Source organism: Pleurodeles waltl, chromosome 6 (assembly GCF_031143425.1).
Source record: "Pleurodeles waltl isolate 20211129_DDA chromosome 6, aPleWal1.hap1.20221129, whole genome shotgun sequence".
In the NCBI taxonomy this organism is placed as follows: Eukaryota; Metazoa; Chordata; class Amphibia; order Caudata; family Salamandridae; genus Pleurodeles; species Pleurodeles waltl.
The window spans coordinates 1,694,436,804-1,694,450,003 of NC_090445.1; positions in this window are offsets into that span (position 1 = coordinate 1,694,436,804).

The window sequence follows — 13,200 nt, forward strand, 5'->3', positions numbered from 1 at the left end:
AAAGCCTCTGTGTTCATGCATATGTGATATATTATTTTTATCAATGTTTCGGGAAAACATTAGGCTGGTGAACTAACTAAAGCTGTCTCTAAGCCAGGCCTAAAAAAAGATCCACGGTTCTAATGGTTTATGGCTGTTTATGTCCTACGGAAACGCAGCAGTTTTACTGAAAATATATTTTCTCACAATTATGCCGCACACTGCACGTGCAGCTAATGTGGTCTGATTTCAATTTGGTTTAACCCGTTCCTTTATCTCTTGAAATCAAAGACAACTGTGCACACCATGGGAACTTCTGAAGCTTTGCCAAGGTTGAATGACAGCTCACTGTTGAGCACACCATCAATGGAAACTTAGATGGCAGAGAAGGAAAATAAACAAATGGTTCTGAACCTCTCCTTTAAATATTTCCCACAGCCAGCTCAGCTGTGCCTAGACTTATCAAGGACATCTGCTAAGCCTGGACAAATCCATTTGCCAGATATGTATCTGTTTCATAACACAGAGCTGGCACTACGAACGGAGAGCACGCATTTATGCAGCGCCTGGAGGCTTTTACTGCACAGGGCCCGGTGTACTAACTTTGGGTTGAAAAACTGCCTGTGTTTTTTTTTTGTACCATGAATACTTTATTACACTTCAATCAAAGTCTTGCCTTTTCACAGCACAAAATAGGCATTCCATCGTTTTTTTCGATAAACAATTTTATTGGTTTTCCAATATGCAAGGAGTCACACGCAGGCATAAAAGGCATATGCAAAAATTGAGACAAACTCGGGAGGCATTCCATAGTTTTCACAGAATCGAGTCCCACTGCAATTAATACAGGATAATTCTATATCCGAATCCCACCGAACTGACTGCAGATTAAATGGACGGTGGCCTGCGAGGGTCAGCAGGGTACAGTAGAACAGTATCCTGGCATCTGCAGAACGTCTACTGATTCTTCCTAAGGAACAGGGGCTGAAACTAAAAAACATAAAACAGGCCTTCTCTAAATGCCATTGTGGGGTCCATCCACTGGTCCCCTCAACCGCTATTCGCTCCCTCAAGCGCTGACAGCCCACCTTCAGCAAAGGTGAAGAACCATCTTTAGAGTGTCAGTATCCAATCAACGGCTTGTGGATGCAGTTGTAGTTGCAAACATTTGATTCCTTATATCGAAATTAAAAGGAGGGGGGTGTTTTTCTTTCATGCAACCTCTAATTTCCAATAAAATACAACAAGCACTGGCAAAGCCAATAGATCTGTCCTTTTGTTTGGCTGCAGTACCTGGAGTCATTGCGAGATCTCTATAGAGTTTTGTGTGACTAAACTGCAGCTGCTTATAACAACGTTAACTTATGACTGAATTATGTTGATTCATTGTCCTATGCCTCGTGATCTGGTAGGAAGAACCAAAATGCCAATGTCAGTAGAGCAAACCAACAAATGAAGAAGTTGCCATAAAGTACTTTTTTTTTATTTGTATGTATGTATTTTTACTTTTCTCTTGAGGCAGGTAAGACATTCACACACCTGCAATAACTTGAGTTGTTTGTAGATGATCCTCTAGAGTCAGATGCAAAAGCATGAAAAGTCTTGCACAAAGCGGTAGTACTTCAGGTGGGTGCTACGCATCCCTCTCGAATGAGATCCAACTGCTTGAAGTCTTCACCAAGTGGAAGGACCTTAAGTTGTCCTTCTCGAGTCACATGCAAAAGCATGACAAGTCTTGCACAAAGCTGTAGTACGTCACGTGGGTGCTACGCATCCCTCTCGAATCAGATCCAACTGCTTGAAGTCTTCACCAAGTGGAAGGACCCTAAGTTGTCCTTCTCGAGTCACATGCAAAAGCATGACAAGTCTTGCACAAAGCTGTAGTACTTCACGTGGGTGCTATGCATCCCTCTTGAATCAGGTCCAACTGCTTGAAGTCTTCACCAAGTGGAAGGAACTTAAGTTGTCCTTCTCGAGACAAATGCAAAAGCATGACAAGTCTTGCACAAAGCTGTAGTACTTCACGTGGGTGCTACGCATCCCTCTCAAATCAGATCCAACTGCTTGAAGTCTTCACCAAGTGGAAGGACCTTAAGTTGTCCCTCTCGAGTCACATGCAAAAGCATGACAAGTCTTGCACAAAGCTGTAGTACTTCACGTGGGTGCTATGCATCCCTCTTGAATCAGGTCCAACTGCTTGAAGTCTTCACCAAGTGGAAGGAACTTAAGTTGTCATTCTCGAGTCAAATGCAAAAGCATGACAAGTCTTGCACAAAGCTGTAGTACTTCACGTGGGTGCTACGCATACCTCTTGAATCAGATCCAACTGCTTGAAGTCTTCACCAAGTGGAAGCATCTTAAGTTGTCCCTCTCACGTCAGATGCAAGTGCTGCAAATGACCTTCACAAAGCTGAGGGGACATGGCTTCAAAATAAAAAAAAACACATGCACTTTTGCTACTGATTGAATCGTGCTTGTCTTCTATAGCATAAGAGAGTATGCTGAAGCTCGTTTATAACGATGGGTCAACATTGCAACTTTCAATAAATGCCTTAATTACTATGGAGCATGTGTGATGACAATCTAGAAGCCACTGCTTAATTCAGGTGCCTCCCACATTATTCATAGTGAATTATTAATTGAGTGGCACCATACATGTGTGGCAATAATCACAATTGCTCATATAAAAGTCAACAGCCATATGCTGTACACACTGTGGTAGTAAGAAGCAACATGTTAATGTCAGTGGAGGAAAGCAAAATATAAAGATATTTGATGAAAGCTTCTCTTATACACACACACTTAATTTTACTATGGATTTTGCTTGATTCTGAAAAGACATTCTCAAATCTGCAGTACCTCAAGTGATTACTAGGTGTCCCTCTTGAGTCAGACGCAAGTGCTTGAAATGACCTTCACAAAGTTGAGGGGTACAAATACAATATTAATATTCTGTACACTTTTCCTAATTTAATGATTTGGGCTTGTTCTCCTTACGATAAATGCATATGCCGAAGTGCTTGTTGACAATGACTAAACATTGTTTCTATACATTTCTTGATTTTTATTGAAGTGAGTGATGACAACCTACTATATAAATATACTTGTAGTCATTGGTAAATACCAGTGTCTTCAAATATATAACTTTGAGGGGCTATTTTTTAAGAAGAGGATATTTTCACGTGTAGCTAAGCCTAAAAGGTCACTCGTGCACATTGTGAGTCAGAAAGATTTTTTTGACCTGTAATGTACCTTTAATACATTGCACCGTGCCTCTTTTGCATTCGCAAAGCCTGTGATCTTGTTCCTGTCTAATGAGTACAAGTTTAAGTTGTAGAAAAGGAGGAGTCTGGCCTTTCCTAGTTGTAGGCGCTTCCTCTTTATTGCTGCTTGTAGTACCTTTGTACTGCGGTCCGTCGATCACAGAGTGACCATCACTGTCCTTCTTGACACAGCGCTTCTTCTAGAGTTTTTTGCCATAAGCCTATATGCTGCTCTCATCAATTGCAGCCCTGAATCTGTTTGTGACCCCAATAGATCCACTATTGCCTTAGTCATCTCCAAAAGTAGTGATACAGCTTGGACCTAGAGTGTCCCAAAGTTGTGCTCCTCTCTGTGGGTTGTCCATGATTTTGACCTATGACTTTAGGTTGGTCACCCCCATCACATATTATCTTAGAAATACAAAGCAACCCACCAAGCCCAGGTAATAACACCGGGCTTCTTTTCACAGCTGGATACTCTGAGTGGAAAGCCGCGAGGGGGCCGGATTGGGTGCACCAGGTCCACTGTACCTGAGATCATTACAGGACAATTTTCTCAGACTGGGGGCCACTGTCCATTTTCCTAGTGTAACCATCCACCTATCAGACTTCCAGGGCACTCAGTGCTATCACTGCCAGGGTTTCCCGTTAGCCACAGGACTCCCCTCCTGTCTCCCACTCTTTCATCCAGTCACTCTAAAATGATGGTGCTTCTCCCAGCTGCACCACAACTCACACTTAGGGGATGGCCTGCACATGGAGTGCCACCAGTGTCACTGTTCTAGTCTGTGAGTCATGTGACTCAGCGCACTAGCCAGAGAGGAGGCGACAGCGAGACCACAGCCACCCGCAGCCCGAGCGAGCGCTTCTAATTCAATCCCACCAGAAGTCTGCAGCTCTCCCACTGAATGAGCCACTCCAGTGTTTTTAGGTAGCATTTGGAGGGGGAAGAGAGTCCAGGGCTCCACAAAGACGTGGCCATCGTTGGCTCCAGTTGGGGCCACCTCCTCTATCTCAAATTTAGGGGCATATTTATGAGCCCCTCACCTCCTTGCACCACATTAATGTCATTTTTTTTGTGTTAATGTGGCCCAACGAGCCCAAAATCAGCACACCATATTTACAAAGTAGTGCAATGTGTGCATTGCGCCACTTTGTAAACCTTTGCGCCACATTAGGCCTATGTCAGGCATAATGTATGTCCTGTTAGGGGGGAAAAGAATGGCACAAAGAAATCCAACAGATTTCTTTGCGTCATTTTTATCTGCATTTTTAATGCCTGCTTAACGCAGCCGCTAAAGTGAGGCTCCCATTGTTTTCAATGGGCCTTTGGGTGCTTTGCAGGATTAGCGGCAACATTTTTCATGCTAATGCTGCAAAGCGCCAAAGTAGCATCAAAAATGTTACATACGGTGCACACATGGTGGCGTTGGGGGGGCACCAAGAGACTGTTTGCTTTGCCTTGTTTCACTGCCAAGGTTATAACTATATCTGTAGCCTCTTTATTTGTTGGCTCACTTCTGGAACTCAAAAGTTTTATTTATTGGTGATAAGCAAATTAAAACGCTGACTAACTCTAAATATTGCCTTTCAAGCCAATTGGCTGGAACATGGTCATATTATAGGGCGGTTTCTAACAGTAAACGCTAAAACGTTTATATAGTTGTAGTTAATTACCTACAACTACATGGTGACATGCACCATCAACTGAACATGGATAATCTGCATTTCCCAAGCTATTCTGATTGCCAAGCACTTCTTCATACGGATGTATTACAATATAAGGAGCACTTTTAACAATAATATTATTTCCGCACTGTCATTGCAGCATTTCTCTCTGCTCTGGTTTTTGTCTTTTGTGGAATAAGGCAATTTTAGGGTGAGGAATTGGAAGAACAACCCCGAGTGTGATTTGAGTGGAATTAGTGCTTTCCACCTAAGACAGCATTCCTCATTGTGAGATAAACTGCAAAACTGTGGAATTGGCTTTTAAATACATAAATTTAAGGGGCATATTTACCAGCTCCTTGCTTCAAACTAGCGTAAATTTTTTCACGCTAATGTGGCGTTAAGGAGACATTTTTCCTGCGCCATATGCATGCATTGAGCCACTTTGTAATCCCTTGCACCACAATATGCCTGCGCCAGGCATAATGTATGCAGGAGGGGGCATTACCCACGGGGAGGCCCCAAAAAAATGGTGCACTGAAATTTACTTGATTTCACTGCATCATTTTTGGCATCATTTTTAATGCCTGCTTAGGGTAGGTGTTAAAATGACGCACCCATAATCTCCTATGGGCCTCCCTGTGCATTGCTGGACTAGCGTCAAAATTATTTGACGCTAGTGCAGGAAAGCGCCACAAAAATACAAAAAAGTTTGATGCTATTGTGGAATTGAGCGCCATGTTGCCATTGGGGGGGGCAATGCTTATGCACCACTTTTTTGTAAATATGCCCCTAAGAGTGGCGAATGCTCACGTTTCCACCATTATCTTTGCTCCTTTCCAGCTTTTCCAAATTTCAGTGATATTTGACTTCTGTTGATTTTCACGCGCCACAAGCCAGATTGGTACAGATCATAAAAAAGTCAAAAATAAATAACCTTGGTAATCTGCTCTACAGAAATATGGGATTTTATGCAGCATGGATCACGTTCCTCTAAGCAAAAACACATTTAAAGCATGCACATGTTTTACTGAGCTGAACAATAAAGTTTACAAGAGTTATTGACTGTGACTGGCCAGGGCTATATTCTGCCAGCTATGCCAGAAAGAGATTTACTTTGGGTGGTCCCTGCTTTAATGCCCATTGACATGATGAAAGGGTGGGGGTTTGAGGAGAGTGAGAAAAGGGAATGTTGAGGCCACCTTACAAAGGCATGTTGTTATTTTGGTGTGTCACTCATGCTGTAAAGAACACAAAGAGTGAAGTAGTATTGTTATGCTATAATCTGATACGTTGTATTACGTTACTTACTTTACTTATTTATGAAACATATTTATAAAGTTAAGATTTAGCTACCTGGGTGATGGAGCACTTTAAATGATTCAAAAAGAATGAGCATGCCTTCTTGCAGAGCTAATAAAGTTTTTCTTGAATTATAGTAGGTTGTAATTAAAGGCCTGATTTAGAACTCGGCAGGCGGGTTACTACGTCACAAGGGTGACAGATATCGCTTCCACCGAAATCTAAATCCATTATATGCTATAGGATTTAGATTTTGGCGAACGGAATATCTGTCACCGTTGTGACAGAGTAACCCGTCCGCTGAGTACTAAATCTGGCCCTTAGAATCTGATGCATCGCCGTCATTGCTTAAGATTTCTTGCACTTCCACAAATTCTCTAATGACGCCATGGATGCACTTTATCACAGATGCATCAGAAATTCAGTTGCATCTGTTTTTGTTAAACTCACGCATTGTTGGAGTAGCGCCATTAAATTAATGCAACTGCAGCAATGCGAGGAGCCTCCCATAGGAAAAAGACCTACATCAATTTTACGTGGCTCTGAGCAGGCGGTAAAATTTTGACACAGTGAAGTCGCAGAATGACACATTGAAATGTTGTAAATTTCACTGCTTCATTTCTGCGTGGATTTTCCCATGGGAACGCCTACCCTGCTTATATTATACCTGGTGCAGGTACTATATGGCGCAGTTCTTTCCAAACTGACGCATTGGGCCCAATGCGTCAGTTTGTAAATATGGAACAATGTAGTGCACTGCTAGCACCACCACTACACCAAAGAAAAAATGACGTAGCGTTGATGCAAAGGGTTTGTAAATGAGTCCTTAAGGGGCTTATTTACAAGCCCCTTGAGCTACCAGTGCATCACTTTTTCTCATCTAAAAAGTGACGCATCGGCAGCGCAAGGGGCTTGTAAGTAAACCCCTAAATCTCAAATTCTGATGCACTTTACTCCAGATCACTGAAGGCAGACTTAAGAAGGGCTTGCGTCAGTCTTTTTGTTTTTCTAGTTCGCAGGAATTGTAGGATCAAGAGCAACTTGCTTCTGGTGTTTATCTTCCCTACAGTGATCATACGTTTGTCTTTGAAACAGGTGTGTTTGTGGGTGAATCATGCCAGTCTAAATTGACTTTTGGTATCAAGGGGAGTCAGCGGAGTTCCTTCATGATGTGGGTTGATGTGGTCTGATTTATTAAAGCCACTGGCAGGCCGAGTAGCTGTGGGTAAGGTGCAGTTCGGAATGGCTCACACTGCTGTTTCTTGTGTTGCATTGCCTTTATCAGAGGTGAGTGATGACCTGTACAGTGGATCTAAATACTTTGGGTGGGCTAGACGGTTTAGGGTTTCAGAAAAGATGCTCAATTGAGGCAGTTTTTGCTAGATTGGAAATGAGTCATATACACACAAATGGGTGGAGTCATATAGTCAATAAATCTATTGAATTTTGCTGTTGAAACCAAGGTGGGAGTGGTGCTTAAGTCAGCGAGGCTTGCTAGCCAAGTAAGGACTTGGAGTAGCAGATCATCAGGTTGAAAGAGGAGTAACATACAAAAAAGGTGTACACTGTTCTAAATGGAAAAATATAATCACTAGGGGAACATTAAAGTTCAGGAGCAAGAGCCCTCACACATCCGAGAGGATGTCATGCTTCATCATCGGGTAGCTCCTCGTCAGACCGGCACTGCAATGTCTGACGGGCTCCCCGTAAGGGGGCTCTTTGCCGGAGATCTTTTAGGTAGCAGCCGTGGTAGCGGACACTACAAGACCTGGTGTTGCGGTCAGGCGCTAATCCTGGCAGGAGAGTGAAAGCTAAAATTGGTTCCCAGTCTTAATAGGAGCGAGTCAATTTAATTAATCAATGGAATAAGACCGGGACCAAGATTAAAAACAGAAGGAAAGTGTAAAATGAGGAATAATGCTCAACCACTTTCTGCATGGTGCTGGAGCTTAAGGAGATTATCGTCGGGCTCCTAGGACATGGTCAACATGTTTCGCGTACAGTGGTCTAACAAGATCCTATCACGCTTCTTCAGGACCAATACATAATAAGACTTCTCCTGTCTATATTAACGAAAGTTTGCAAAAATGTCAAACAAATCATACAGTCACTTACATTTAGGTTCACTAATTGTCAGAAACCTCTAATGGTTGCCCATCCCTTGGTACATGGGGGGCCCCTTGGGAAGTAGCATGCCGAAAGCGGTCACTATTTGTGGATGACGGCAGTCTGCAGGGGAACCTACCCTGACGTGCTCACCCTACATTGAGTATTTGTAGGGTGGCATTTTGTTTGCTGAAATTAGGATGGAACTCAGACTGGTAGGTGTTTAGAGTTTGTTTTCTGAATGTTAGAGAGAGTCACAGGGACTTCAGACAGTTGGGAAGTACATTGTCAGTGAAAGAGGATTTGGCCATTGTGAGGGTTGAATGGGGGAATGTTAGGAGATGGCTGGAACTTTTCGAGATAAAACACAGTACATGGAGCTTTAGAGCAGACATCTCATTGAGGAAAAACTTAGGGGCTGATTTATATCTTGGTGCTAAGCATCCTCCATTCACACTGCAACAGAGTATCCTTACCACCAAGATAATAGTCCACCTGCCTGATTTAGATGCAGACGGACCATAAGTTTGGGTATGGTGGTGGCTACTCACCGCCACAGTCAAACCTCTCTGATGGCCAGACGGAGTAAGGTCCATCAGAGAAATGGCTCTATGTCCGCCCACCCAATTAGAATGGGTTGACATACAGCCATTTTTACTGTCCATCACTTCCAGGCAAACCCTGACAGTAAGGGGCAGTCAAAAATTAATAACCCCTCCCTCGCCATGGGCAAGGGGGCATTTTATTTTCTATTTTCAAAAAGAAAATCCCATTTAGGGATTTTCTTTTTGAAAATATAAAAGAAAACTGTTTAGTCCCGGACTCCTCCAGGTAGTCAGAGCACTCCACCAAACAGTGAAGAGCACTGATGGGAACCGCAGTGACGGCCGTTCCTGCCAGTGCTCTATAAATGACCACCAGCTTGTCAGTCATTTATAAAGTCAGCGAGCTGTCCTTCCATCAGGGGAAAAAAGTAATCAACTACGTCCCCCTGGCGGAATAACAGGCCGTCCACTACTTATAAAGCAGGCACTTAATTTAGAAACTTCATTTACTTGAGGTATGTGGGAGACTGGAGTCCATAACAATATCTAATGTCTTCAATTGTGCAGAGGGAAATGGTGGTCAAGTGTATGAGCTGTGACTCTTGGATCATATGTTTTTGTTAATTCCATTTTAGTTCACAAGAAAACCAAGATAAAAAATTCACATACCTTTCAATGACACGCATAGAAATGAATGAAAAGACATAGGCCCTCATTATGAAATAGGCGGTAAATGCTGGCTACCGTCACAGCGACGGCCACCACAAGACCGTCGTCGTGGCTACCTACCGTCCGCCACGTTATGACAATAGTCGGAATTCCTCCATAAGGATGGTGGAATTCTGGCTACGCCATGGCGACTGACAGTGGTAAAGTGGAACTGCTGCCAGTAGACCGCCGCTGACCATATCATGATCCATGATACAGCCTGGCGGTGTTCTGCTGCTGGCAGCAGCGCCGCGTCCCGTCTCCTGCCGGAGGACCCCCTGCAAGCAGGTAAGTCTTGTGCTCCAACAGGGGAGTGGGTGGGGTGGGTGTTTTGTGGGTGTGGGCGTGTGTGTGTATGTTTCTGTCTGCGTGCATGCGGGTGTGGTGCGTTTGGAATGTGTGTGTGCATAAATGGATGTGAGTGTGCGTGTATGTTGTGATGTGTAAATGCGTGTGTGCATGTCTGTATGTCAATGTGTGTGGATGTGTGTGTGCATGGATGTATGCATGCGTGGGTAAATGTAGGTATGCATGTGTGTATGCATGTGTATGTCTGTGCGTGTAGGTGTGTGCATGTCGGGGGGTGTCGGAAGGGGGATGGGAGGGTGGGGGAGGACTAATCCCTATACTGTAGCGGACTGACTGGCAGGAACACTCTATTACAATGTTCCCACCAGTCAGCCTGGCGGGAACATTGTAATGGGGTGGGGGACGTCACCAGTATGACGGTGGAGTCCTCCCTGCGGTTTTGGCGGTCATGTGGTCAGGCCGCCAATGCCGTAATCAGGCCCTTATTTCCATTTCGATAGATTTAAAGGGTGCTTTCTGGCTAGCTTTCAATAGACAACACGATATGGAGACCTCAACCCTGTCAGTGGATTTATTCACAGCTTAGAGCAAGATAAGTGCCCCATGCATTAAAACCGGGGTCAACGTGGCCAGGTAAGCTTTGATCGGTGGTTTTTTGGAGTACCCACATAGCAATTGTAAAACAACAAAACAACAAACTATGAAGTGGTTACTTTAGGTTGGTAAGCATGTTATCTCATAATAGCTGACTATTAAATGAGACGTCCAGTTAGCCAGAATAAGTAACTGAACATATATATGTTTCACATTTAGACCCACACTCTTTCCAGTTGATCTTCCATAGACCCAGTAAAAGTTTTATTTTATGGCCATAACCTTGCAAAATTTTGGAATTTCTCAACATTTTTGCACCTGGTAGTCACACAGATTCCCATAACCTTTGCCCAAAGGGAGACTAGTTTGAACAGAAAATGTCTCCCTGGAATGGTAGCACTGTGAGCGAGAGACATTTGCTCCTAGAATTCTAGGACCCTGCCTGCGGCTTGTGTGTAGCTTTCACATTCAATTCAATTTGCATATGAGCCACAGACTAGGTTAATTTAATGCAATATATGTAACTTTCACAAAGTTTATGCGGATTTCACACATAGAAATTGGAATTTGGCAAACTTTAGTCTTCCAGTACAACTTGTCTTGGTTTCTTTAAGTTGTTTAAGATGACACTTTTAAAATTCATATGTCTGTGAGCACACATCAACAGGATGTTATTCAAAGCTTCGAAATCCCTGGAGCCCAAAATAAAGCATTCAATGATATAAAAGTATGTGCAGGCTCAAAGTCACTGAGGAAAATATTTAACAAATAGGGGACCAAAATGCATGTGTGGGTAGCTCCTGTGTAGCAATGAATCTTGTTGCATTCTTACCCCGGAGGCCCACCACCACAGTAAGTAGAAGCAATCTAGTAGACAAGACTTTGGAAGGATCCCACACTCAATATCTTGGATGATTCACACAAGCTTTAGTAAAATCACAGAATGTGTATTATTCAGGAGGTTTACCTGCCATCAACACTTGGTCCATGTGAAATTTGAATTATGCGTGCAAAATTAACTAATTCCCAAGTTTCAAATTATGTGATATTAGTGAAATTCACTCAATTTCGTATTACTGAATTTTGCATCATTTTTCGCTTGCAGTAGTGGGGTATGTTCAGAAAATGTCTGATAGAGAGGCATTTTCTGCTTAAACCAGTTTCCTGCTGGTATGTTGCGTACCTTTTGTAATGCAAGTCAAGGTTGGTTTAACATCCATAACCAGGAGGTGGGAGAAAGTGTGGAAATGCTCTTCCTTTTCCTTGCTGGAGATCATGAACCTGACATGTCCCATGGAAGGGCAATCACAACAGAACAGTGCTTTGCAGCAAGCTCACCTTCCTGCTCTTCTCTTACGTCTGGAAGATCTGGTGCTGCAGGCTGCAGATACCGTTGTTGACTTTCCTGGGAAGATTTGGTTGGCTGCTGGGACAATTCTAGTTCATATGAACTGCTCTCCATGACTGCAATCACTGCAACACCGAGAGATATAGGCTGAGGTTTTAGTGGTAGTGGTGCCATTGATATACATAAAATGAGGAGAGCTTGTTGACGGTGGTGGCAATAGACTTCCACTTCTCCTACTGCCCACATTCTTGAAAAGAATATCCTTCTTTGGGGCCATCTTCTCTCATGGGTTAGTAGCAGCACTTAGAACAAGCAGAAGCATTTAGCAGAGGACTCCGGTGTCTCTGTCAGCTAATTCTCAGACCTGTCTCAGTATTGTCCATGATGTGACATCTTGTGAACCCTTAGGCAATGAAAATAAAGCATGAAGTCAGTGAGACTTCAGCAATCGAGGCAATTTTATACAAGTCACCATCTTCAATACTTAATTTTAGTGTACACATGCATAGACTATTTTTTGCTAGACATTAAGCAGTAAAAGCTAACTTTGTGCCCCTCCATGGCCCATTGGAGTTCCTCCGGCAGGTGATGGGCACCAAAAAAATAATAATTGCTAGTGCTTCTCAATGGCCCATGGTTGGTAGATGTAAGATAGCAGGCAAAATACAAATACATTAAATAAATAGATGTTGGTGTCCCTCTAGGACCCCTGGGACCCTTTTGAGAGGGGGGAGGCAGTCAAAAATCAATTAAATTAAAAAAGTAATTGCTAGTGACCCTCAACAGCCTATTGAGACTCCACGAGGAGGCTGGCAAAAATGGAATAAATTAATGTAATAATTGCTGGTGCACCTCTAGGTCTCATGGGGACTTTAGAAGAGGCAAAAGGGAGCAGGTAAAAATGCCATAAATGAATTCAAAACAACTGTAGTATGATAAGTCATATAAGTAAAAAATAAAACATGAACAAAAATGCAATTGGCCTCCTCTATCAATAGTCCTAGAAAATGTTTTTTAAAAGTGGAATAACAGGATTGAAACACATACTGGTTACACAAAAAAGGAAGTAGATAGCTCAACCACCACATGTCCACTTAAGGAGGTATGAAAATCAAAGGCAAAAGGACCACCAAGCACACACACTCACTGACGCTTTAAAATGGCCACCACAAATGGCCAGCAAAAAATAAGACACTGAGAATTACCCCCATTGAAAAGACTATTTTAACATAGCAGGGAAAGGATTTGGCAGATATGCCAAAATACTCTGGGCCCACACATGGGACTAGCCTTTACCCACCACCAGTAAACTATTAAGGTAAGAAAAGAAGATTAAATAAACTTTAACAATGCCCCACACACAAACAGCTCAAGATAA